At 44.0% G+C, this 26,274-nt stretch overlaps 2 long non-coding RNA genes across 2 annotated transcripts in view; one reads left to right on the forward strand and one right to left on the reverse strand.

The window, feature by feature from the left end:
- Window positions 1-9,794: 9,794 nt before the first annotated feature.
- The window catches only part of LOC142787074 (uncharacterized), a 67,148-nt gene continuing 50,668 nt past the window's right edge, over window positions 9,795-26,274 (reverse strand). Inside the window, exons 3-4 of the long non-coding RNA XR_012889245.1 lie at window positions 16,032-16,100; window positions 9,795-9,883 (exon numbers count right to left, since the gene is read on the reverse strand). This is a non-coding gene — a long non-coding RNA (uncharacterized LOC142787074). The remainder of the gene's footprint in view (window positions 9,884-16,031; window positions 16,101-26,274) is intronic.
- LOC142787073 (uncharacterized) lies at window positions 18,654-19,757 on the forward strand. The gene is made up of 2 exons (XR_012889244.1): window positions 18,654-19,112; window positions 19,535-19,757. It is a non-coding gene; the product is annotated as an uncharacterized LOC142787073 (long non-coding RNA).

The raw sequence follows: 26,274 nt of genomic DNA on the forward strand, positions 1-26,274 counted from the left end.
ACTGACCCGCGCCCTTGTTGACCTACCGCCTCAGGACGATGACGGCAAATGCTTCTTAGGAACCTTAAGCGTTGACGACATTGCATAATGACGGCCAACCGACGCTGAGATCAAGGTCCTTGTAGGATACCTCGAGAACAAGGCTGCCATTGTTCCAAGGTACTCAAGCGAGAACTGACGTCGTTTTTCTTCCATAATGGCATCCTCGTTAAGCAAACCTTCTGGCCACATCGGGCCAACTACCTATTTGTAGTACCTTTGGCGTTACGTCCACAAGTTCTCAATCCTCTGCATGACGGCCCGACAGCTGGACACCTTGGATTTTCCCCTACACTAGCGAAGATACAAAAAAGTACATTTGGCTACGTCTTACTGCCGTTGCCACCCACTATTTCAAAACCTGCCAAGGCTGTCAGCGACGGGAGACACCACCAACTAGGTTAGCTAGACTTTTGCATCCCATTGAGCTACCCATTGAGCAGCAAATCGGCTAGGACCTACCGGGCCATTCCCGTTGTCGAATTCCGGGAATAAATGGATCGTCGTAGCTACTGAATACCTCATCCGCTACGTCAAGACAAAGGCGCTGGCCAAAGGCAGCGCCCGACCTTTCTCCTCCCTCATATTTCTTTTCTCTGATCTGTGTTTTCCAAAGTTGGCGCTACTACGTACCACATTGTGGCAGCAAAGTTCTGCATAAAGCACATTGTCCTGCGTCATGGCACCCCCGAGGTTCACATTACCAACACAGGTACGACGTTTACTGCGGAGCTAACTCAGGGGATCCTGATATACGGCCAGACCAGTCCCCAGAGGACCGCTGCCTACCGGCCACCGACCGATGGCCTCACTGACCATCTAAACAAGATTATCGCCGACATGCTGGCTGAGTACATCGTTGTCAAATACAAGATGAGGGATGTCATTCTTCCGTACGTGACCAAACAATATCGCAGTGCAGAAAATGACGCACATGACACCACTAAAGTTAGCCTACTGAAGGAGTCCAGGACCGACGTTTGATGCCATGCTGCCCAACGCCGCCTATGAAGAAAACCTCGACGTACTTGGCTAACATCACTGTGCTGAAAAAGCTTGTCAACTCATTCGCTTGTGCATTGAGAATCAGCAGATGACAAAGAGCCATCGAAAGGACCTTCGACAATGCTCCTTGAAATACCAACCCGGTGATTGGGTTTGGATGTCGACATCTATCTGCCGACATGGACTTGGTGAAAACCTTCTTCGGCGATACTTCAGTCCATGTAAAGTGCTTTGACGTCTCATCGCTTTTAATTACGAGGTTATCATGGCCGGCATTATGCATTATGAACTCTCAACAGCGCTGAGTGTGTCATGAAGTCATCCATGTCGTGTGCGTCAAGCCATTTTACATGTGTCAGTGGACCTGACGACAGTACTTTATTAGTTATACTTTCTAGTTTGCACTGATAGTTCATTGTACTTTCCTGCTTTAACATTAGGATTTCTTTGCAAGCAATTCCTGTCCGTATTTTGTTTTAAGCTTTTTTCACAGGTGTGCCTTATTTCACTTCTGCTGTGTCTCCTTAAGGCTGTCAGTAATGCTCAGCGCAAACCGTGCTTGCGGTGTTCGAGATGCTTCAGGACTGTAGTAGAGTATTCTGTTCAGATTTCGCGCAAGACGCGAACATTACAGATTCTTATTGGAACTTACAAGGCCACAAGCAATAACTCTGGGATATTCTACGGCACATGCATAAATGCCGATGCGCATCACTGTTTGTGAATTCATTGAGGGCCGATGCTTTGTTCACTACTATCAGTGCCAGTGTGTATCACTGTAATCTGAACTTCAGTTTCCCGGCTACAAGTACAGCCCAATAAATTCTTTGACACGCCAAATGTTGCCTTCGTCAACGTCACGACTATGCGCCTATATGACTATGAGTGACGGCCTTCTGGAGGGCTCCGGAAATTTTGACCATTTGGTGCTTTTTAACGTGTACAGACATCGCAGAGTACACGGGTCTCAACTATTGTGCCGCCATCGAAATGCGACCCCACGGCCGGTATCGGACCTGCGAGCTTCGGTTAAGCAGCCGAGCACTTTAGCCACTGTTCCACCGGGGCCGACAATGGTGTTCCATACTGACCTTCCATCACTGTCCTTCAGCGCCTATCACATGGTGATGAGGTTTTTGGAAGGAATATACTTTCTTAGTACGCAGAGAACGTTTAAAAAAGAAGACATATAGGAAATCACAGAGTTCACGATGTGTGCTCTGTGCTATCTGCCTTCTTTACGAAATGTTCTCTGAACACTAAAAAAGAATACATATTTCTTTTTCTTTCGAAATGCAATACTAACCAGCCCAAGACACCACTCCTTTGTGTTGATATGATTTTTTTCGTAAAACACAACTGCAAAGCCAGAAATGTCTGACGCAAGACAAATGGCTGCAGTGCAGACAGTATGCTGACAGGACTTCAAAAACTTGTGGACACTTGACCTTTGCGATCAAGAGTGACAGCGTAAGTCGGCCTTGTGCATATCGCCTTCTGAGCTGGCCTGGCCTTATTTCTCGGTGCATGCCTCAACGGTGTCATAAGGAAACGAACTATAGTGTGTGTAAGATTGGATGTTTCATGTCATTCAAGAGTGCCTACTGCAACTACAGTTGCGCAATTGGTTATAATTATTCGTCACACAAATCAGCAAAAGGCCCACTATGCGTCCATACGGCAGCACGCGAACCTACGCAGCTGAATATACGAACAGTGCAACCTAGAAGTAGTTACAGCGTAGCTACAGAAGCAATAAACAAGGACAGAAAAGAGTGCCGACTTTCAGCTGTTTCTCTTACTGATGCTTTTGCAGCTGATGATAACTGCGTCTGAGTGCTTTGTAATGGGCAGGCCTTTAAAATTACCATTCTCTGCCATTGCCATATTTGACTCTTGGCATGATTTTACGCTCCTTCCATGCTATATTAGGTACTACATGCCTTAAGGAGACTCTTTCCACTACATGACATGGAGTGTTTTTTTTCCAAAGCAGTTTGAAGCAATACTGTGGCTCGGTTGTAGGACAGCTGCTTGCCACGCGGACAGCCTAGGTTCGATTCTCACTCAGATCAAATATTGTCATTATTTATTTTATTTGCATGCTTGTCGATTTTTTGGTAATGAATAAGGTGGTGATTTTTCTCTCACTACGAAAGACACTGACAAGATGCTGACATAGACCTTGACTGAAGCACTATAGTGCACTGAAATGGGTTGCAACTTGAGAAGTGTGCAACATTTCCTCCTCAAAGGCAGCTGCATGCAAGCCTGCACCAATATACAAGCAGTCCGGTTATGCCACCTTTGGAGAACATTGCAGAGTGTGTGAATACGACCTTTTATTTAGTCCCAGATGCAATTAGTTGGTGCCGCTCTTGTGCTTACGGGCTGCACCCCTCCGGACACACTAAATCTATCAGTGAAAATTCCATTCTTGCGTGACTCTTGTGTGAATAACATCTAGCAAGTATTCGCACCACACTGCAATTTATTTGCACACATAGATAGAGTAGTAAGTTTGTCTTTGCACTCATATCTCAAAAAGGACAGCCCAATCTGGTTGAAAGAGCACATGAGTCAACCCAGCACCATGCATTCCGATGAGGGCGTCAGTGTTTGCCATTACCTGTAATGTGCATTCGCTGATTAACTCATATTTTCGCTGTGCCCTTGCACAACCATAAGACAATATAGACATTGTTGCGATAAAAAGCATGCAAACATAGCACAGTACAGCCTAAGATACGATCTATTTAGTTATGCAAAATGTGCCATACGGAATCCCTATAAAAGGCACTAAGTGCCCACAGACTAAGGACAAGCATACAAACAAGAGCAAAAGAATAATTAAGAAGGCACTGAAAATAAATTTCGCGGCAAAGATAGCCTGCAGGATCAATATGCATGAATATTCGTATATCATCTGCAAAATATCAACAATGAATATAGCTTGGAAGGTATTTTACATTTAATAAATATTGACCCCACGGTGACCCCCCCCCTACTTCCGTGATGTCACCACAAAACTGAGACTGGTTGGCAATGAGGAGCCTGTAAATTATCATCTGTTGCACGCTGCTGCTAATGATGTACTGTGTTATGACTAACATGTCCTCAGCAACACAAGAGCTGTTAACGGCAAGACTATAGCAGCATCGTGAGTGCTGCCCTGAAATGGCAGAACTTCGTGATGACTACCTTGAGCCAATCACTGCTGTCATTACCGATGGGCTCACCTGGCCATAAATGGTGGCGTGAAGCCGAATGAAAAGCATTGCTAAGCAACACTACTCTTTGGCAGTCGCCTGTTTCAGTTTTCATGCCCAATGCTCACATCAATGAAAACCAATCATGAGCACGAAAAATTCGTACAATTACAATAAGTGATTTGAGTGGCAACAATGTCAACCTTATCTAATGCACGCTTAAAAGTATAACAGCTTAAATTAAAGTCTGAACAAGTCCTAATAAAAATATATACTTGAGACATGTGAAAAGTATTTCCGTTGCACTTGATATAGCACTACCATTTGCATAATGCATCTAGCATTTGATCATGCTAGTCAGTATATAGTTGCCAGATGATACCGAGCTATCAAGCAATGAATCATCACAAAAGAAGGTAGAAAAGTGACGCAACTTTCGCGATGCAACCAAAAAGAAGCGTGAATAGAGTGTATTCACAATTTCTTTACATATTTTTATTTTAACAAAATTATCACCCAAATACGAAGAATAGTTGAGAAAGATCTCTTCAATTCTTTTTCACAGCAAAAATGTATATGCACAGCTATGAACGACAGCACATATTTACACTTTAAAGGCATAACGACATAAAACACTGAAGGCGAGGAACCTTGTGTGGATGCACGTGCATCATCTAAGAAATATCAGCCTACAACATTTTTATATTGAATTTTAATGCATATGTCATGGCAACATGTACAAGCACATCTTTTATTTGCTTTAAGAACAGCAGCCGTTACCTTTATCACAAATTTCTGTTGGCTGCCGCGATTTTTAAGAGTACTCTTCGTCAACAGATGTTTCAGCACAAAGAGGGTGCAAGCTTGAATGGGGGTACAAAGGCTTATGTCTTTGCTCGGCAGTGCATATTTGGGGGAAGACGCATGTTTACGTCTGGGAGGGTGCCTTTGTTGAAAGGAGTTGTCAATGTTTGCTCACATATGCACACGGCAGAAGTGCAAAAGCCGAAATAGAATTTGGAGCAATCTTTGGAGGAGCAGAATATTAGTTTCAGAGCACTAAAATGCAAATTTAGAGCAGGTTATGGAAAATAAAACCTTTATTTTTTATCACAAAAGACAAAATTTCGAGGAAGAAAGGCTTGCATTTAGAATAAAATAGTATGTTCAAGAAATTCAACATCACCTAAGTCATGCAGAGTTAACATGACCATAGCTGTTTCAACAATAAAACTAGTATTTGGATCTACCCCACTTAGCAAACAATGATAATGTCCACATTAGCACTTGCCGTGTCTGTCAAATCCTTTGACAGAATCCGTGAATTAAAATGTCCATCTGCCAAGCTGTCGTGGAACTGAGGAACATGGATGGCAAAAAAAAAAAACTAGCGCAGTTTCCTTTTGTTATTTTAGGGCAGCATAATTGTCATACACCGCTCCAAATGATTGCCAGTAACTTTTTCAGACGTCGGCGATCATAATAGTACTCAAAATTATGCTCTAGTATACACACATGAGTAATTGAACGAAATTTGCTGTTCCGTGGGAAGTGCTAACAGCCCCTTCCAAATCATATTACTCTTTTCTGCAGGACACCAATGTACTGCGGCGAAGGTGGTTTAAGCAGCGTTATGCACAGGTTAGAACAAGGCCAATAAAATTTCGAACACTGCTACATCCCCACCCCCCTCCTTTTTTTACTATGGGGGTTAGGTTTAGGGCATATCTCGGCTCGTTTGCAAGGCGCGTTCTACCAGATAGAGTAGCAGCGGCGCACGCCCATTGGTCCGGCGACAACACCGCATATCTATCGCCGAGACAAAGCAACTAACACAACTTCAAGAGAGAAAAATGTTTTACGTGTCGTTGCTATGGCGACCAACATGGTAGCCGGCAACCTCAGCATCCTCAGCAAGTCGACTGTTCACACACAGAAAACACGGTATGCACTCCCAGCTCTAGTTACTGACATGCCACAGCTGCTTTTACTGACTAGGAAGTTCATATTTCCGGCGAAGCATTCGTGGTTACAGCAACGCATTTTTGTCTTGAAGTTGTGTTGTCCCACTAATATGTATCCGTTGCAGTAGGCGGACCGATGGGTGCACGGCTTGGTTAATTTATATGGTCAATCGCATCTCGCGAGTGTCCTGACCTAATGGGATTAAGGTTAGCATGGTTAGGTTACCGTGGTTTAAGGTTAGGGCCTGCACTTGGATTGATTGACAACTCAAACTGGAGGTGGGCAACAACGTGGCCTCTATTTCTCGCTGAATTTAGCGCAACTGAAAAAATTTTGAGGCTGGTTGGGCATTTTAGCGCAGCGTGGGGCAATTTCATGGTTTTGGCACAGCTCGGCGCAAAATTGGGAAATAGCGTCAAATTGGCACAGCTGTTGCATCCCTGACACAGTTTTGTGTGCTCATGTAGCCACACATGTTTACACAAAAACCACTCTCAGTAAAGCGTCACTTGGCACTCTCTGAACCGAAACTGGGCATTGGCACGACAAAAGCATCTCTAAATTAATTGTCACGTTCTCGAGCAAAGAACTTTGTCAGTGGTGTTAAGTTGGTCCTTAGCTACTTATTGCAAATAAAAGAGCATGCAAAATTTTTGTTTTTGCACTCCTTTAACACTGTCTCCAAGGTTATCTTCATTTACTTGAATGCACATTTTTCAGTACATGAATAAAGTTACTTGTTGATTAGAGAAAAGTTTGACATCAAAATTTAACCACCCAAAGTAATCGCAAATGTGTTATTGCTGAACGTGATGATCACTCAAATAGCTATTTTTGCTGCAACAATACAAATAATTCAAAAGTACAACTGACTGAAAAAATCTAAAAGTCACTTGGCAAGAAAAGAAACCCCATCCGCTTATTATCAACAAAACTGACAACTTTGGTATATGGACCGCTAGAATAAAGACGAAAAATGCCGCCCGAATCTCCCCACGGGGAGGGGGAGACACTCAAGTATTCGCGTTGCAGAGTGGTGGGGGTACCGCGTGAATATTGCATAATTGTGTATGGTGTGGGATGCTTATTTGGTATTTCTTCTTCATTATTATTATTTACTGAATGAAGAAAATGTGTTGCCTTTAACGTCAAGCGAAAGCCAATATTAAACACACTCTTGATTGAATTCCTAAAGTGCTATCCAGTGCCTACATAAAGGGAACCAGAGCTAGAGCTTCCACGGCCTCTCTGGCGGTCAAAGCGCGCACTTCTCAGCCGCTGCCGCAGAAGAGAGTGGCAGCTGGCATCGCACTAACGAAACCAAAGGGCGTTTGCAGTACTGCTGCGTATTCAAGTACAACAATATGTAGAAACAGGGAGGACGTATCCGTCTACAATTTTTCTTTTTTAATCATATCAATAAGAGAGCAGGCAGCATTGCATTCAAGCGGTCAGGCGAGCAAAATATGCTCTGTTTTCGCTCTCCTGTCTATAGTAATATTGGGCTGGTTTCTTAACCGAACGACACGTGTCTGCTATATTTATTCAAAAGTGCAGACGGCTGCCAGTAAAAACCAGAGCCAAGCGATCGAATTTAAACGGCATTTTGCTGGAAATAAAATGAGAATGTTATGCAGCATATAGCATATGTAATTTTTTCTCTGTACCGCTGAATGTTGAGTCGTGCACCTCAGGACAAACAAAGTTTCTCATATATTCATCCATCTAACCATTGTCACTAAAAGCTCCATTTGATGCCAGCACGTGAAGTGATTGACACGATGGGCAGGTTGTCTACATTATTTGTAAACAGTTAGGCATATAAAGGACAGCTGCCTTGTCCACAAGATTTCTGTGGGGGCACGTTTGCCTACGCCCCTAAGTTGTTATAAAAGATACTATCGCAGTGAATACCCGATGCTGAGATGCCTCTGTTTAACTTAATTTACGCTGAAGACAGGATTCTAATTACGAACAAGATAGCGGACTACTCTTAGTTTAGCTTTCAAGAGTCAGCCGATGCGGTAAGCCTCTTTTTCAGTGGCTGCCGTGGCTAAGTAACATCAGAATTCATGCCTTGCGAGAGAATTATAAAATGTCTTCGATTTTTATTTGTCCTTTATTTCGCTTAATGCACAGTTTCTGTTTGTCCGCTTGCCAGTGCTTAAAGTAATGGTGTCTGTTCAACATTGATAATTGCTAGGCTTTCATGTGCCAAAAAAGATATCAATTTGAGGCACGCTGTAGTGCGGGTATCAGGATTAATTGTGATTGTTGGGGTTCTCCAATGCACAGATATATCTTGCTTCACGTGTGTTCTTTGTATTTCACCTCCATTGAAGTGCGGCTGCCGTGGTCGGTAACCTATCGCGCGCCCTCAGCATAGTAGCGGGATACAAGTGCTATGCTGCCACGGTGGTTTGCTCGAGCAACGTCTCCGTGCATACATACCACTGACAGGGCGTACATACGATGCTAGAAAAAAAATTGATGCAGCTACCACTTACTCTGTTTCTGTTTGTTTTGTTTTGTTTTACTACAGATGTGGGCAGTGTGGTATCCTCGCTTATCACTGGGAGCATGTCAGCCTGCACTAGCTTTAACACAAAACAGAGCACGCAACCAAAAAATCAGGATGAGGGAGTTGCCATCACCGCACAGTACTGTACTTTCAATGCCATGTGCATGGACGCAGGCCACTTTGCAGGCTTCTTTCCGTTTTTTTAGTGCTTTGTAGGTGAGAGTAGCCTTTGGACAAAGTTGTTTTCCTAAACCACAGTGCAGCATTACTTGTGCAATGCCTTTTCGAGCTGTCCGTTCCAAAATAAAGCACAGCAGCGACACGTGCGCGCGCTCTCACCGGGTTACACCGTGGCAGGTCGTCTGGGTGTGAGTGGCTAAATTGTGTCGCGACTCTCCGCACTGCACAACCTGCACAACGGTTGTGCAGCGCGAGCAGTAGTTTTTTTACTAGCAGACGCTGCCTGCGTCGGCCTTGCGAGGTGAGAGAGGGGGAGCGAGCAGCAGTTCTGCAGGTGTCTTCCTGGGCGGGCACGAGACACGATATGCTATAATTCACAGAGGGGGTGTGTAGGCAGCACCACCGCCGATGCCGAAGCGCGACGTCATGCGACTAATAATTGCTCCACATTTAAAATTCAAGCTATACCACACAAAAGGACTGCCCACACCATGAGATCATGAATGGCCCTTATGAGATTAGCAAGTACACAGCAAGGTAGTATGTACATTATTTTAACTAAGATGTGATAAACCCTTTTCACTTGCCCTCATAATAGACGACCATGGAATATCCTTTTCGTGCTGAGCTCAACCTCATGCATCATGAGGACAAGGTAAATTACAGTAGGTTTTATCATCTCACACAACCTATAACGCACTAATATTTTATGTTCAATATTTGTAACAATGTTTCTGAACTTTTCAAGATGGTAGTGGCAAGAAATGTTTAACATTTGGTTAGTTGTCTGGGTTTCTATACCCTCAACCATTCATAATGGGATGTCGGAAATCTAAATAAAAGAGATCAGCTTTTTAAATAACCTTGGTGAACTAACCACAATTTGGTGACGAAATTCTGTTGCATGACTGAAGTGAACTCGCCGCACGGACAAACCTGGAAGTTTCCTGGCTGCTGCAAGCAGCTGCAACAGCATTGCAAAAAATAATCAGTACCTATGCTATCTGAAAAACGCATGTCACAGCATTCTGCATACCACCTGCGGCACTTTGCTTGCACAAGAAGGCAAGAGCCTGGCTGCAATAGCTTAAAACAAATAAGCCACAAGTTCAATTTATTCAACATTTTCGAAGCTAGTACTTTTCCATTTGTTCCTCGCTGTCATGGGTATCAGTGGTGCTGACTACCACTTCTAGGTTAATTTGAGGATATATGCGTTAGCAAGGTGCTTGTTTGGGCTAGTTGGTACCCCATTGTCCACTCTGCCTGCCATTAGGTAGTGCAATCTTCTGGCACAAGAGGCAAAGTTTTACAGATGAGGTTTCCTGAAGGTACGAACCTTTACGTTTCATTTGTGTGTTCTTTGTTTACCATGACGTAAAACTTATGTAAACATATCTTTTTGTAACAAATTTTGGTGTGTCTGTGTACGTTGTAGTCTTTGTACATATGTAAACATAATTTTTCTAACAATTTTAAATGCGAAGCATTTCTTAGCGAACTTCGGTGACTTTGAGCCCTGCCCTGCCCTGCCCTGACCTGCCCTGCCCGCCCTGCCCCGCACGCCCGGCCCACCCGCCTGCCTGCCTGCCAGTCTTTTTGTCTCGTTTTGTGCCAATCTGCCAATCTTTTTGTCTTCAAGTTGCATCGTCCCGCCGATATGTATCCGCAGCAGTCAGCGGACTGATGGTGCACGGCTTTGTTAGTTTATCTGGTAAAACACGAGCTGCGAGTGCCCTGACCTAACAGGATTATATTTTACACCATGGTTTAGCGTTAGGGTTTGCGCACTTGGATTGATTGACATTGCAAACTGCAGATAACCAAGATGGCCGCCGTTTCCCCCTGAAATTAGCACAAATTAAAAAAACTTTGAGGCTGGTCGGGCATTTTGGCACAATTTAGGCATATTTCGTGGTTGTGGCATAGTTCAGCGCAAAAATGGAGAATTGGCGCAATCGGCGCAGCTGTTGCACCCCTGGATGTGAGCAAACTTAAATGAACAAAAGATGCTATTGTAAAAATGCAAGCGTTCTTACATGAAGCTTTCATACTCGAAAGTTTTAGGCCATTTTTTCAATAATCATAGAAATCATGCATCACTATTGCGGCCATGTAACAGGTTCACTCTAAGCCAAAAATGGCCAAAATGGGAGCAACGGCTGTTTTTACTCCTTCAGACCGACTGTTACTCTCCGAAAAGACCAAGCGGAACAAGATGGCCGACTTGTTCGAGAATGGGGGAGCAACTGTATTCATCTTAAGTTTGTAAGGGAGCAACGGAAGGAGGAACCGCTGTAAATGCTCTCGTCACGCAACGGTTACTCCCCGGCAGGACACCGCACACAAATATGCATGCCGCCCACATTGATATTCATGGGCCAGATTATTGTTTGTTCTGTGTGCCAAGCTTCACCAAACCAAAACAGTGATTTATTTTAGCATCCGTAGATAATAAGATAGCAGCGCTGGCTGAACACAGAAGGCCTGAGAATACAGTACGGCAAATACCTAACACACGCAGCAGCAGAATGGAGAGTTGGCACGTCAAAGCGGACCGAACGCCGAAACACGTGCAAAACAACAATAAAGAAAGCCTAGACACGCCGTTCGTCCGCGAAGTAAGGGCGTCAAAGTCGATCAAGCACCGAAACACGTGCATAAGGAGCCCCCGCCCAGATATATCGGAGAAGAAAAAAAAAAGCGGACCCAGACGCGCTTCTCATCAGCCATACACTTAGTAGCACGCTTCACCGTGTAGTTTGAGGGCAGAATGACAAATCTGCGCCATCTGCGCCCGCACGAAAAGTGTGGCGCTAGCGTAGCAAACGATGTAAGTTACAAAGTAATTTTTATTCAGTGTTTATGTTGACTAGCACTAAATAAAAATTACACTCAACTTTTTATATTTATTTATGAGTTTTAGTGTACCTCAGTTTTTTTATTATAATTGTATTAGGAAAACACACTGAAATTATTGCGCTGACGCCTGAGCTGCCACTGCTCGACGTTTTTTTTTTCTCGGCGCAACTAGGTTCGCGTTCGCACTACTTACTCATTTTCATATGGTCTGTGGTTGGCGAGCACATGGACGTGTGAACTTGTGAGCTATGTTTTGATCGTGTGTGTGTGTCGCAGATTTGCGTTTCTACTTATTCGTGATGAAGGTTAGTGTATATTTATCTTTATGGAGCGCGAAGTAGTTGTGGATTTTGCTGCTGAGTGGAACAAACACATCGTAAACACGTCTTCAGCTATCTGCAAGCCTGTTCGCTCGTCGGACAAAGGACTGTGCATGCATCAGCGTGCAGGTGAGTGGCATTTCCAGCAACATTTAATGCTCTTACAATACATTGTTGAGTGGTTGCGCTATTGAAAGAGAAATGATTTGCTCTTATTCACCGTATCCATTGCTAGCCGTATCGGACTAAATTACCTCTATTACCGCCCGCATACCCTCTTGCTTCCCCTGTCACCACTGCAGTGCCAGTGTACTTTTGCAGTTAAAGGTTCATTTCCGCAACACTACCTCGCTTGAAAAAAACATTGGGGCGGGGTTGTAGCTGCATTCATACTGGCACTTTTCTACCATTGGCTTTATGTAATGTTAACGGCTGAGTGTTGGGGCCTTGGGCCGCATTTTTTAGAGATGTAAAGTGTATGTAAATCAGTAAGTGAACAAATCATTGTCGCATCACTTCACTGGCATAGCCAGGCGGTTGCGCACAGAATTTTTTTAGGCCGGGCGTAGGGAGCCCAAATTGACGACCATATTCGCTTGCCCGGCCTATTCAGATAAGCGGACCCCCCCCCCCCCCCCTCCCCGCACGCCTAAAAAAAAAAAAAAATCTGCCCACATCACTGCGTCACTTGCTTCACCTCTGCGCTGAACGTACTATTTTATAAGCGCACCATCAAGCGAGCAGTTTACATGTTGACAGAACAATTGGAGGAGGAATGACCCAAATCTTTCAGATTTCTTTAGTGATACAAAACCTTAGCAAAACTGAATATTGTAAAAGACAATCATAAATGCTGTATGTTCTCGTTAGCGCTGTCATTATTCTGCATCATGAAATCTTTATGCGCTGTGAAAACTTGGCATGCCGTTGAAGTCACATATCGACGTTAATACCAATCGACGAAAATTTCGACAACCTCAATAACGCCGTTTGGGATTTGCCGCATGCACATAATTAGGCTGATTCCCACTTGGCTGTTCTTAACCTGACTTCACTGCTACCAAATGAAACAATATTTGATGCATGTTTTTTACTTTTTTTTCAGGGATATGACACAAATTTGGTTATACTGCAGATAAAGATGTTCCCAACGATGCTAAAGTACAGAAAGCAAGTGAATTTTGGTAAGTGCAGACTTTTTGTACTACGTATATGAAAGCATCGCTTTTTAGGGGCAAACTGTGCATGTGTTGGCCAGAGAATAGTTCATTATGCCACATGGTTACACTGGCACTGACAATTCGACATGGCTCCGCTGGCCCGTGTGTGTGCTCACACTGTTACCGTTAAGATAAAATGTTTATGTTTTCATTGCAGGGATTGCTGTTTGTACTAAAAAGCCAACTGCCAAGATTTGTTTATGCTGGTACTCCTAAAAGTATGCTTTCCCTATTTACATGGAATTTGGCTTGCACAAAGCATAACACTTCGGCCTAGATTCACAAAGCTGTCCATGCGCAGGCCTTCATAACAGCGTTTCTTGACTTGCCTTTACCCTGTTTTCTGCAGATGTTTCGTGGGTTTAAAAGTGCCACAGCATGTTGACCTCCCACACTCTGAAATATTCGCGTTCAAAGTTCCGCAAGAGTGGGCTTAACTTTCTTGTGCACCTCTTTGCTAGTCCAAGATACTGAAGTGTTATGCTCTTACTAGAGGTGGCAGTGCTTCTAATGTTTGTATTTCCATCACATTGACCAAGTATGCGATCTTGGCTTGACTGGTAGCACATATTCAACAAATGTCTTTGTGGCACATGTAGAAGGCAGTACAAAAATAAATAGGCAGACATTCACACCAGGAGCTAACTTCTAATAATGCTTTTTTTTTTTGGAAACGATGGTGTGCTTATTCCAATTTGTCTAACAAGCAGTAACCTGTTTGGCTGTGAACCAACAAGACGTTGAACTAATGAAAGCTTCACATCTTGTTGCTCTCAAATATATATGTATTGGCAAGCTATCTGTGACACTGTCAAACAAAGAATCAGAATATCTGTGCATGCCTTAAGATATATTGCTTCGTTTACATATCTCGTGGCTGTTACTCATCAACCGAGTGAACGAATGCACCCTAGTTTTCTAAATTTAAAGCATTTTTTGAAGGTAGCACGGTCTACATTTATTTGTCTATAGTTTTGTCCAGCCGTTTGCGTCAGGTACAAAGAAATATACTGAAGATTATCATGTAGCCTCTGCAAATGGTTGCTTTCAAGCAGGCTTTGCATGCTTGGCTTGTGCCTACAGGTATTGCACAATTCAAGACGCAGCAGCGTATGATAGAACAGTAGAATCGAGAGCAACTATGTGCACGAGCTAAATAAGTATTTTAACATGAGCGGACAGTACGTGTTATTTGCCACACACAAGACCTCATTTAGAATGCCCATTGGTGAATGGGCTTATAGAAATGTCACTCAGCTGTGTATAGGAAACAAGTTAACTGTACCTAAGGGTATCTTTAACTGCTACAAATATGCCTTGTTGAGGTGCTGCACATTTTCTTCCAGAATATTGCTGTCTGAGACATCATGTGAAGAGCGTCTACCACATCAGCATTTATATGGCTTGCCAAGTTACGTTTGGCCAAACCTTCCTTTTTTTCACATTTCGTTTGGCAGTAGACATCCTAGAATGTAAGCACTGCTGCAGTGTGTGTGACTCATTGTTATGAATTGATTCTGGCATGTTTAACCTCACACTTCTATTTTTTTTTTTCTTGCAGAAATGAGATGCTTCACATATGCCTGCGGTGACGTTCTGCTGCGCTAGCCTGATGGAAACACCAGCTGCGACACTTGAGTTCTTCAGAATTGGAGAAGTTGCCCTTCTCTCACCAATGATGACACAGACTGCCCTATGCTAGAAATTCAAGATTGTTTTTCCACGGATGACGCAGAAAACCTTTGATGTATTATGGTGTTTGTTTAGTGCTGGCTGTGGTGTGGCGAAGTATACTTTTACGTGTGGTCACACGTCGCCTCATAAAAAGAACATTAAAGCATTTATTTTCCTTTCAATATTGTCCACTTTTTGCGTTAGAAGCACCCAAGCAGTGCTCTTCCAAGGAGCTCTCGCCATGTGTTAAGCGTGTGACAAGCATACTCGAGATAAATACTCATTTCCCCAAGGAGTAACTGGAAGCATGTGCAGTTGGTTTTCAGAGAGTAACTGCGAACACGTGGGAGGAACGGTAAAGAGTAACTGTTGCTCTTAGAAGAGCAACTGGTGGGAGTAATGGTTGGTCGGCAGGGAGCAACTGGTGGGAGTAACTGTTGGTCTGCAGGGAGGAACTGGAGGGAGTAACTGTTCAACCCCCGAAGGAGGAACTGAAAGGAGAGCAACGGTTCCTCCCTCTGCAGTTACTCCTTTTAGGAGAGTAATGGGAGTGGCAATGCAATTGCTCCCTGAAAGGAGCAACCCCTATACCCCTGTTGCTCCGTTTTGGCTTAGAGTGTTCTGCTGAAATGAGCATTCGCAACATGATCTCAATCATCTGGAAAGAAAAATTCTGAAAGACTTTCAGGAGACGTGTTATGCAGCATCGCTATGTCAGTAGAACTAAGACACAAGACTTAAATGCTGCTTAAGCAACGAGAACTTTTATGAAAGATTGTAGCATGTTTCCAGAGTTGCATACACTTTTATTCACAGAGTTTGGCTGCTCTACGTAAAAAACTTATTTGCCCGTACAACGGTAAATGGGCACAATTCACCACTGTGCTGCTGCTCATGCAATGTCACATGTCCGCTAGGCAAATTACATAAAACACATCCAACATTACCCCAACTACCAAGCTCACACATAAAAAAATGCACACTTCAGCTAATGATAAAATATTTGCGCTGGTAAAAAAGCGCGTATTTCACATACCTCGTCTTCATTTAAAATTCGACGGTGTCTAGTTGTTCTAGACAGAAGCGTGACACGTACATCATGTTTCTGAAATGAAGAAAACATTAGCAGCCTAATATGTTGATAGATTCGTGACAGTCAAGCCATTACACAGTTTTGAAGGATCCACAGAAAGACTCTTTTTCAAACATTGTGTGACATTCATGTCAGACTGACATTCTCCTGTCAAGTGAAATGCAAGCACAAAAATTGAGGTTACTTCCATTGTAAGTAACACGTTAGCTCCATTATTGAAATTATTCTTACAGCTTAGAAATTTTGAATTCTGATTTCTCATCTTCAAGTAAGTGGAACATCAATGGGCACTTGCACTGGACCTAATTTAACTAGTTACTTTACGTCTGTTCTGGACGATGACTTTATTAGAAATTGTGCATTAATTCATTGATTGATATGAAGGGTTTGATGTCCCAAAACCACCATATAATTATGAGAGAGGCCGTACTGGAGGGCTCCGAAAATTTCGAACACCTGGGGTTTTTTAACGTGCACCCAAATCTGAACACATGGGCCTACAGTATTTTCGCCTCCATTGAATATGCAGCCGCCGAAGTTGGGATACGATACCCCGACCTGCGGGTCAGCAGCAAAGCACCCAATCTGGCAATAAAGCCTCTTTATTATACGCAGTTTATAGATGACATTTTTTTTTATCTGGTCCTATAGAGGAACTGAACTTTTATCCTTTATTGCCGATTTCAACACTGTTCACCAGTCCATTTCGTTTTCTCATGAATTTCGTTTTACCGTTAACTTTCATGACGTCACAGTTTCCATAACTCACAAGCTAATCACTAAACTTTACAGGAGACCTACTGACAGGCACTGCTATCTTCATTTTAAAAGTTGGCATATAAAACACTGAAAAACAAGTATACCTTATAGTCAGGCACTCCGCTTCAAGAGAATTTGCTCGCAACAGTCAGACTTTAATAAAAAGTGTCGACAACTCCACAAAGCTTTAATGCAGTAGGAATACTTACCCCGCATTGTTGAGGATGCAGTTAAAAGAGCCAATGCACTAAATCGAAAGAAGTTAATCCATACTGAAAAGCAACCGTCAGTTCAGGCACAAATTAGTCTGGGACTAGCACATTCAGCGTCGATTCCAAATGTTTCTTCATTTCTTAAAAAACATTTCAACATACTAGCGCAGTGCTCTCTTCGTGAAGTAGTCTTTCCTGTGCCACCTCGGATAGTCTTCAGACGGTCTCGTAATCTGCATGACATCCTAACTTCATCTAAAACAAGAGTTTCCATAAAAGCTGGGCGAGTTGGTATGTATACATAAAATAACTTTTTTAAGAGTGCACAAAAAAAACAGAACAAGGAAGAGCCAGACGAGGGCTAAGGGTTTCCGTTAATGTCGGTTGTTGACCTTGCAAGCAGCTGCGATGCAATATTTGAGCGCATATGACGTCAGAGATCGCTAAAGGCACTCCTACCAATTTCTTCTGTAAGATTAAAAGTAGTTTCATGCTTGACACAACCGCATCTATTTGTTCGAGTGTTCCATCTGTAAATTACAGTATTCTGGACAAAGCGAAACGCCCTTCAGATACTGATTTAACAACCACAAGTGTCATGCTGCCAATATTCTCAACCTTTCAATATCAAAACACGTGCGAATTCCGGGCCACTAATTCAATAAAAGCTACAATCGTCAATCTGGTTTTCGTTCCCACCATGAAAAGAGCTTTGAAAATCATATTTAATCCATAAACTGAAGGGGGGACGAGGGTCTTAAAAGAAGTTCTTTGTTTATTATCCTACTGTCATGAAAATTACCATGCATGCATACCATTGAATGGAGATTTCAAATCTGCAAACATATTTCAAATTTTTTATTTATAAAAAGAAGTAATGACAGGTTTCCACATTTAAATTAAAAAATTTCTTACCGGGCGGTATGGTAACTCGCAATAAAGAAGTTAGCTTTCAAAACTACAAGTTTCCTCTCAAATGTTCTTTCCACATGCTGAAGCAAACTAGATGACAAAATGGCTATTTCTTTGATCAGAAATAATTTTTAATTTTGGAAGGAAAAAATGAGTTTCCAGTAATTAGCTGGTCTTTATCATATAATCATAATTCCCTTAAAGTTGAGTGGAAGTCCTGCGAAAAAGAATGGTACTAAGTTTGTTCAGATAACTTCACAGAAACTTGGTCAAAACTTCCATAAGGCAGATTCACTTCACAAAAGTAACAATGCCAAGAAAATTGCATTTCCAGTTTTAAAAAATTTGTGACTTCATATATAAAACTTTTAACGAAGATAAATGGTATTTTGCCATTATATAAAAATATTTCAAAACATACTTTCAACTATAAGTACTTAAAATAGCAATTTTTCAGTCACCATTCTTTACAATTTTGTGCTGTTTTAAAACACTAGTGCCCCCTTAAAGCTGTTACTTGTGCTATGAAAAAAAGTACTGGCAAACTTTCCCTTCTACCCATTTAGCTGCTCCCAATCTTCCCCGCTATTCATTTACTGCTACTCTTGCAAGCAGATAAATTAGGTCCATGTTTAATTTTATTTTTCTTGTCGAATGATTACAGGTGTCAAAATGAGCACTCAAAAAAGCGCGGCTCTTCGAATTCTAGCAGCGGTGACAATACCAGGTGCCAATCGGACACGACCGAGGCTGGCGCAACGTAGAAACAAATATTAAACGACGCCACATGCGTGCTTTCTTTCCCCCTCAAAGGCACCGCTACTACACCGACCCACCTCACCACATCTATCCCTGGGCGATTGCTGGAAAACTCTCAAAGGATAGGGGCAAAATGATGTAGAGTGGCGTCACGTTACGAGAGCGGTCTCGCCCTTTCTACAGCCATAACTGTGTGGCGCGCCGACCAAACACCTAGAAATTTCAAGAACCCAGCAGCTAGAGTATATAATCCAGCCGCGGGGGAAGTCACACCAGGAGAAGAAGAGAGTTTTCCACCTGCAGATAAAAGCTTGTCTCACAAGCAAGAGAAGAATGTGTGTCTACCACCCATTGGCCAAGACGTGTTTTGCAGTCCCAGCATGTGAGTAACCGACGTGTTACTGGTGAAGGGATTTAGTTATTGAAGTGCAATCAGTTGACAACGTGAAAGCTTCCTGGAAAAGAAACCTCGCACGCGGTGGGTTGACAACCAATGCTGGACTTTGAGTGAGTCTTGCCTTGAAGAGAAGCATTCAAGCTTTCTTCCACGAACTTTAGACTGAATATGTTTGACGAACATTTTAGACTATAAGTGTCTTGGTTACTATAATGCATGAGATTGCATTGTAGTGCGTGTTGTTGTTTGAGCCTGTTGTATTGAGTGTATCTGGTGTGGTGTAACCAGTTGTTCTGGGTAACTTATGATTGTTGACGTATTGTATATGATTTTCGCCGAGTGTGCGTGTTTGTGTGTTGTTTGTTCTGCCGTATTTGAGACTATATTTTTGTTTTGATCAATTCTAGGCTCTGTCTCGTTCTTCCGACCACAGCCAGCGTTCGCTGGTGCGCAAAAGGGATCAATTCCAATTGTCCATGCTTCGTGATGCATTTCTGGGGGCCGATATGTGCGCCCTTGGAATCAGACCGGCGATTGCCTCCCTAAATAAAGGGACCAGTGAAAACAGGATGCTGTGCACACGCCGATGTTCATTAATAATCTGCTCACAATAAAACCTATGATTCGTTATTGTTTGTGCCGATGACCCATGTATTGCAACTTCATTCTTTCACTCTTTTTTCTTGTGCAAGTGCGCATACGCGAATTCTCCTTTTCTTGTCCTATTGCACGTATTGTTTCCCTATGTGCTTCTAACAATAGATTGTCAGCCAGTAACAGTGCAACACTATGTCATTAATTGCCTTACATAACGCTATTGTCGCCTGTGTGCATTACTCCGACGAAGGCTGGTCTCGCGGGCAAAACGTCAGCCTTTTTTCCAGAACGATTTTCCCTATGTAACGGACTGCGCGTCCATCTGTATTTCCTCGCTCTCCGCTTTCGGCAACATAGGAAGTGAGCAACGGCGCGACGTGTCCTTACGAGATCTAATCGACCACCGGAATACTGGCTCTACAGACAGTTCGCTTCGAATCTTAGTCGTCATAGATGGCATCTTGTACCGCCGCTATATGCACCTCGTGGGACAGGAACTACTACTCGTAGTGCCATACAAATTCTGTATGGAAAATACCCGACATTGCAGTTCCACATGCTTGTAACCAACGTTGCCCACCTGTCCACAGCATATGCTCGCCGCGCTATTCGCACAGCCAAGAATGCCCGTCAGACTGCCCATCGATGCCTTTCAGACTCGCAGCTCCATCAGAAACATAGTTGCAACAGCCACTACTGGAACATCCTCTTTAACACGGCTGACCTCATTCTTCTGTGGGCTCCACCACGGCACGGTGGCCCGGCCAAAAAGCTTCTACCCAAGTATTCCGGTCCTTACCGTGTGCTACAGCAGGTAATGTCACATATAAAATAGCCCTTGTAAACCTTTTGATGCCCTCCACATCTTCCTACATCGTCCGCGTCGCTCGCCTGAAGCCATACCTCTCGTACAACACCTGCTAACAAGCGCCGGGTCGCTTGTTTGACAACCATTTGCTGGAGAACGCATGCAAGAGAGGGGAAACGCCCATGTCGTCTGCCACAGCTCTAATTGGCTACCACTGCTGCAAATGTCAATTCCGCGCAATGCCTGATGCCCTCGTCTGTCCTCGGCTCTGTTACCGCCGCGGCCGCGCTCCCGGGGTGAGGAGTGGCTGATTGCGGTGCTGCGTTGTGACACGACTGGTTCGGGGTTGTTTCCGAACTACTGAAGCTGAAAGTAAACAGTGAGGGCTGACTGCGTAAACAGGCGGCATCTGCACACTCGTGGCGTTACGACAAGTAGCAGACGAACAAGATTTACGCGTTGGAGCGAGACGTACAGCCGTGGCCGCGGGGTTCCATAGTGTGGGGAGCTTGTTTTTCGCCACGCGTCTTTAACTAATTCCTAAATTTTAATTCCCCATAGTAGTAGTTTTAATTCCCATTCTAATGGTCGTATGCTGCTGTTCATGTTTTGAGCAGTTTCCAGTGCTTGCTTGTACTTGCGAGTTTTAAACAGATCGGTACAGACTTGTCTAAATTCAACATTTTGTAATGTACTTACCAACCGGCCTGGTTCAGTTCGCTAAGGCAGGTGAACTTTCTTCATTCTGTTTCTGAAAACACTGTTTACACTTGAGCGCAGCTTACATGCTCAAGTCAATATATGGCAAGGTTATTAAAACAGTTATGGAAGAGCTATATTGCAAAAATATCCCATTAGCAGGTCCCAGAGTTCTGAGAAACTGCTGGGAGCTTATTGTGAAAATGCATGTTGCTTGTCTGAAGCCCTCCACATGAAAGCAGGAAGAGTAACTCACAGTGAAGGCTTAATGTGGAAGCGTAGAAATAATGAAGTGAATCGGCTGCAATGAAAAATTAAAGAAACAAAGTCCTGAAACAGGTGGAAGCTGATGAAATTATTCACAGGATTTTTACTTTCTCGGTCCATGAGTACTTGCTTACTTACATTAAAACGCCTGATCCTTACAATAAACACCTGAACCACAGTAAAATTAGAAATTACTAATGCTTACTTTGTGTGCATTGAATTTTCTAGTCTCTCCTGTGATGCCCTAAGGCCTTGGAAGTAATACAAATGAAATATCCAGCATAAACAAACATACTCTTGCAGAAATTTATCAAAAACTAAGGTCTCCCTTAACCATCATTAAGTTTTCTTTTGCACCATCTGCCTGTGATGGATCTTTTTTTCTATTCGTCATTGCAGTAGGCTACTCAGTACCTTCACAGTGATACAGTTGGGAGCCATGCACACGTTGTCAAGTCTGGTTTTTGTTTCGCACTACAACTACCCCATATCTCCCTGATTTTGCTTCAAATGTTGCCAACAGTCACCTGCAAGTTATACACGTGCAGTATTTTGGAGCATCACTGTTACACAAAGTTCCCAAAACTGCTGCAGGCATCACGAACCGACACTGCAATGTCAAGTAACAGGCAGCTGGTCTATTTTTAAACAGGACATACTCAGGGAATCAACAACTGTTTCACGTTCTTACGTCGCTCTCGCTGCAGGTCAAACACCGATCGTAGCATATTATGAGCACTTAATTTGATAGTTTGAACTCGCAATTACTAACGATATACAGTCGAAACCCGTAATAACGAAATCGCCGTAAAAACCGCTAAAATTCATTTTCGCGGGAATTTTGTTGCCGCGAGTATGAGACATAAAAACAGTGATACGACCAGCAGGACGAAAATTTATTGAAAGATGTCAGTCAACTTACTTTGCCGGCCCTTGCCATGCAACAACTTCAAAGCTCTGCTTTCGCACTGGAAAAAGTGGTCCATTGCTACGTCGTCATCATGTAGGCCGAAGGAGCGAAGGGTGTCTTGCGGATCCAAAACAACGCGCCGGTTTTTTCGGATGCGCTAGCGCGTTGTTCCTGCCCGCAGTCTCGCTGTCAGCGAAGCTAGGGCTAAGGCCGACTCCGGTTACACGCCCCGCTCGTAGACCGCGCGCCCGCTCGTAGTAATCTGACTGTGCATCTAGTGCGGCCACTCGTAGTAATCTGACCAAGCCGCCGCTTACAGCTTCGTTGCATGCGACGAAGCACGTCACTACGAGTGCGCTAGCGCGTCATTCCTGCCTACAGTCTCGCTGTTGGCGGAGTGAGGGCTAAAGACGACTGCGATGACACGCCGCGCTCATAGTTACCTGATCGCGCATCCGCTTACTGCTCCTAACTAAAGCGTAATTATATCTTAAGTCATCATCGAGCCGCGAACACGTCAAGAAGTAGCAATTTTCGAGAGCCATGTCCTCGCGACGCACATTCTGCAAAGACAGAACAAGCAGCAGGCGAAAAGGGTCTTGTCATCCTTGGAGACTTCAATGCGTGGCACAAGAGCTAGGGATATGTCAAGGAAACTCAGAAAGGCAGGGATTTGGCCAGAGAAGCTTATCGCAGAAGGCTAAGCCTCATTACAGACCACACTCAACCAACGTGAGTGGGGAATAGTATCAACCGAGATACGTGCCCGGACTTGGCGTTTGTTAAAGGTGTCAGAGAGGCCCGATGGGAAAACGGCGGGGAAACCCTTGGCAGTGACCAATGCATTTTGCGTATCCAGATAGAAACCCTCCCTGTTAAGAAACGACATGGCCTGGCTGGACTTACAGACTGGGAAGATTTTAGAAAAACTAGGGCAGAATTCGGGGATAAAGAAATTGCGGACATTCAGAGTTGGGTCTCGGGAATCAAGGCAGACTGGAAACAATTAACTCGAGAAGTTACCCTATCTACAAACACGCCCGAGGTGGGCAAGCATCTCCTACACCTCTGGGACGCCCGCCGGGGCCCATTAAGAAGATGGAAGCGGCAGAAACACAATCGCAAACTGAGACTTAGGATCGCCGCAGTCACCAGGAAAGCTGAAGAGTATGCGACAGAGCTGTCAAGGCGCAACTGGGACCAAAAATGCAAGCAGCTACAAGGTACACTAGGTTGGAAAAGAACATGGGCCTTGCTGAGGGCCCTTATAGACCCAACCACGACCAAAACTGAAACTTGTAAGGTGACTCAAACAATTGCACACTGGTTCAAAGGCACAGATCGGGAACTGCTAGAACACATAAAGCTGCGCTATACTGGCGATACAACAAATACTGACTGCAACCCGGCATACACTGGTGTAGCAAATCCCGCTCTGGGCGAACCCATTACCACAGAAAAAGTTCGACATGCTTTGCTGTCGGCAACAAAGAACACTACGCCAGGAAAGGATGGCGTCAGCAACGCTATGATATGGAACCTCGATGACAAATCTATCACAAGGTTTACAGAATTTGTCAACAAACATTGGGAAGAGGGTACCGTTCCAAACGACTGGAAACATGTGGAAACAATAATGATTCCAAAGTCTGGAAAGGCTCCAAGCTTGGAAAACGTAAGACCCATTTCGTTGATTTCCTGTTTGGGAAAGGTATACGAGAGAATCGTGCTTCAGAGGCTGGAAACCTACCTGGAAGACAACGAACTCATGCCGCACACCATGTTGGGCTTCCGAAAATGCCTCTCAATGCAGGATGTCCTTCTACAAATCAAGGAAGAGGTGCTTACCGATGTCCCAAAATATGGCGAAAACGTACTACTTGCACTGGATCTCGAGGCTGCTTTCGACAATGTCAGTCATAAGGCTGTGCTAGAGAGGCTTAGCAAATTAGGTTGTGGAAAGTGAATACACAACTACATCAAAGCTTTTCTCAGTAACAGAACCGCCACAATTGGTATAGGAGGCATCCGGACTGATACGTTTCATACGCCCACAGAAGAAACGCCCCAAGGTTTTGTGATATCACCGATGCTGTTCAACATCAGTATGATCGGCTTAGCTCAGAACCTCGAAAACATTGAAGGACTCAGACATGCCATCTACGCAGGCGATGTTTCAATCTGGGTGACAAGAGGATCTCTAGGCCAAAAAAGATCTTCTGCAACACGCAGCTGATACAGTTCATGACTACGTGCGTCAATGTGGCCTCGTCTGCTCTCCGGAGAAATCAGAAATCCTGAGAGTCTACACATAAGGATACCATCTGCAAAACTCCATAGATGTCTATATAATGGGGGAAGAAGATTCCAGAAGTGTCCCGAATTAAGATTCTCGGCACGTGGATACAAAGCAAATGTTGTAGAGACCACACACACCATCAGACAGCTGTCTAACACTACAGCGCAAATCACGAAGATGATCACCAGAATCTCTAACAAAAGACGGGGTATGAAGGAGGAGGACACTTGCAGGCTTGTACAGGCCCTCGTGGTCAGTAGGATTGTATATAGTGTCCCATACCAAACACCACTCCCATAGGAAAAAGAACAATTAGAGGCAATCCTTAGAAAAGCCTACAAGTGCGCCCTTGGTCTACCTGTCAGCACCTCGACAGAGAAATTCCTTAAACTCGGGATAAACAACACAGTGCAAGAACACATAGAGGCGCATTTTATTGCGCAGAAAATGAGATTACTGTTGACTTCTACGGGCAGGTACACGTCGCAGACATTGGGCATGAGGGATGCTTGCGGAGAAATCAATAACACGGCGAACATACCAAAGAACATTCACCAGATCATTGAAGTCAGCCCAATACCTCAAAACATGCATCCAGAAATCCATAAGGCCCGAAGAAAAGCCAGATCAGAAGCACAAGAAAAAATTTAAAGGCGAGAACCGACATTTTGTACATTGTCCCGACCACATACAAAGAGCACTCCGGGACAGTTGTAAGCGTTGTTGATCAACAACTTAGGGAAGTCAACAGCGCTTCGATCAAAAGCAACAACATCCTCGAGGCTGAGGAAGTAGCGATCGCGCTCGCCATCACACACCAGAGCGAAGAGTCTACTACAGAAATAGTAACTGACTCGCAAAAAGCGTGTCGATAGTACAGCAGTGGACGCATATCCAGTGCTGCCATCTGCATACTCAAGGGAAGAAAAATGAACTTCTCAAGCTGCTCCATTACGTGGACACCAGGCCATGAAACTGTGACAAGGAACCAGCATGCCGACGACATTGCCCGAGAATACGCCGACCGGGGGGCGCACAATGATGAGAAACCAGCCACAGTTACTAGACGCTATGGAGCAATTTTAGAACACCAGAGAGCCCTGAGGAGGATATATCCCCTCCCCACAAAGACCTCAACAGACAGCAGTCGGTTGCCTAGAGACAGCTGCAGACTAATACGTGCCCCAATCTCAGTCTTCTGAGTAAAATCTATCCGGGAATATACATCAACGCCGGCTATGCAGAGAACACTCCACACTTTACCACGTGACATGGGCCTGCCAACTCACACAGGTAGTGCCAAGAAACTGTACACCAACATTGGAGCAAAGGGAGGCTGCGCTGTCTTGCTCTAAGACTGAAGAACAGCTCAAGCTGAACGACAGAGCTTGCAAGATGGCAAAGGCGACAGGGGCCCTGGACTGAGGGCTCCACCTTCACCGGAAAAAAAACTATTTATAATAATGTTTTGCATTCATTAATTCATTCGCGACGCACAAGCAGCAGAAGATGATCTCCCGGAGTGAGCATCGGGCCAATGGCGAGGCGAGCTGAGGCAACATGGCGG

The sequence above is a fragment of the Rhipicephalus microplus genome, unplaced genomic scaffold, assembly GCF_043290135.1.
Source record: "Rhipicephalus microplus isolate Deutch F79 unplaced genomic scaffold, USDA_Rmic scaffold_44, whole genome shotgun sequence".
Taxonomy (NCBI): domain Eukaryota; kingdom Metazoa; phylum Arthropoda; class Arachnida; order Ixodida; family Ixodidae; genus Rhipicephalus; species Rhipicephalus microplus.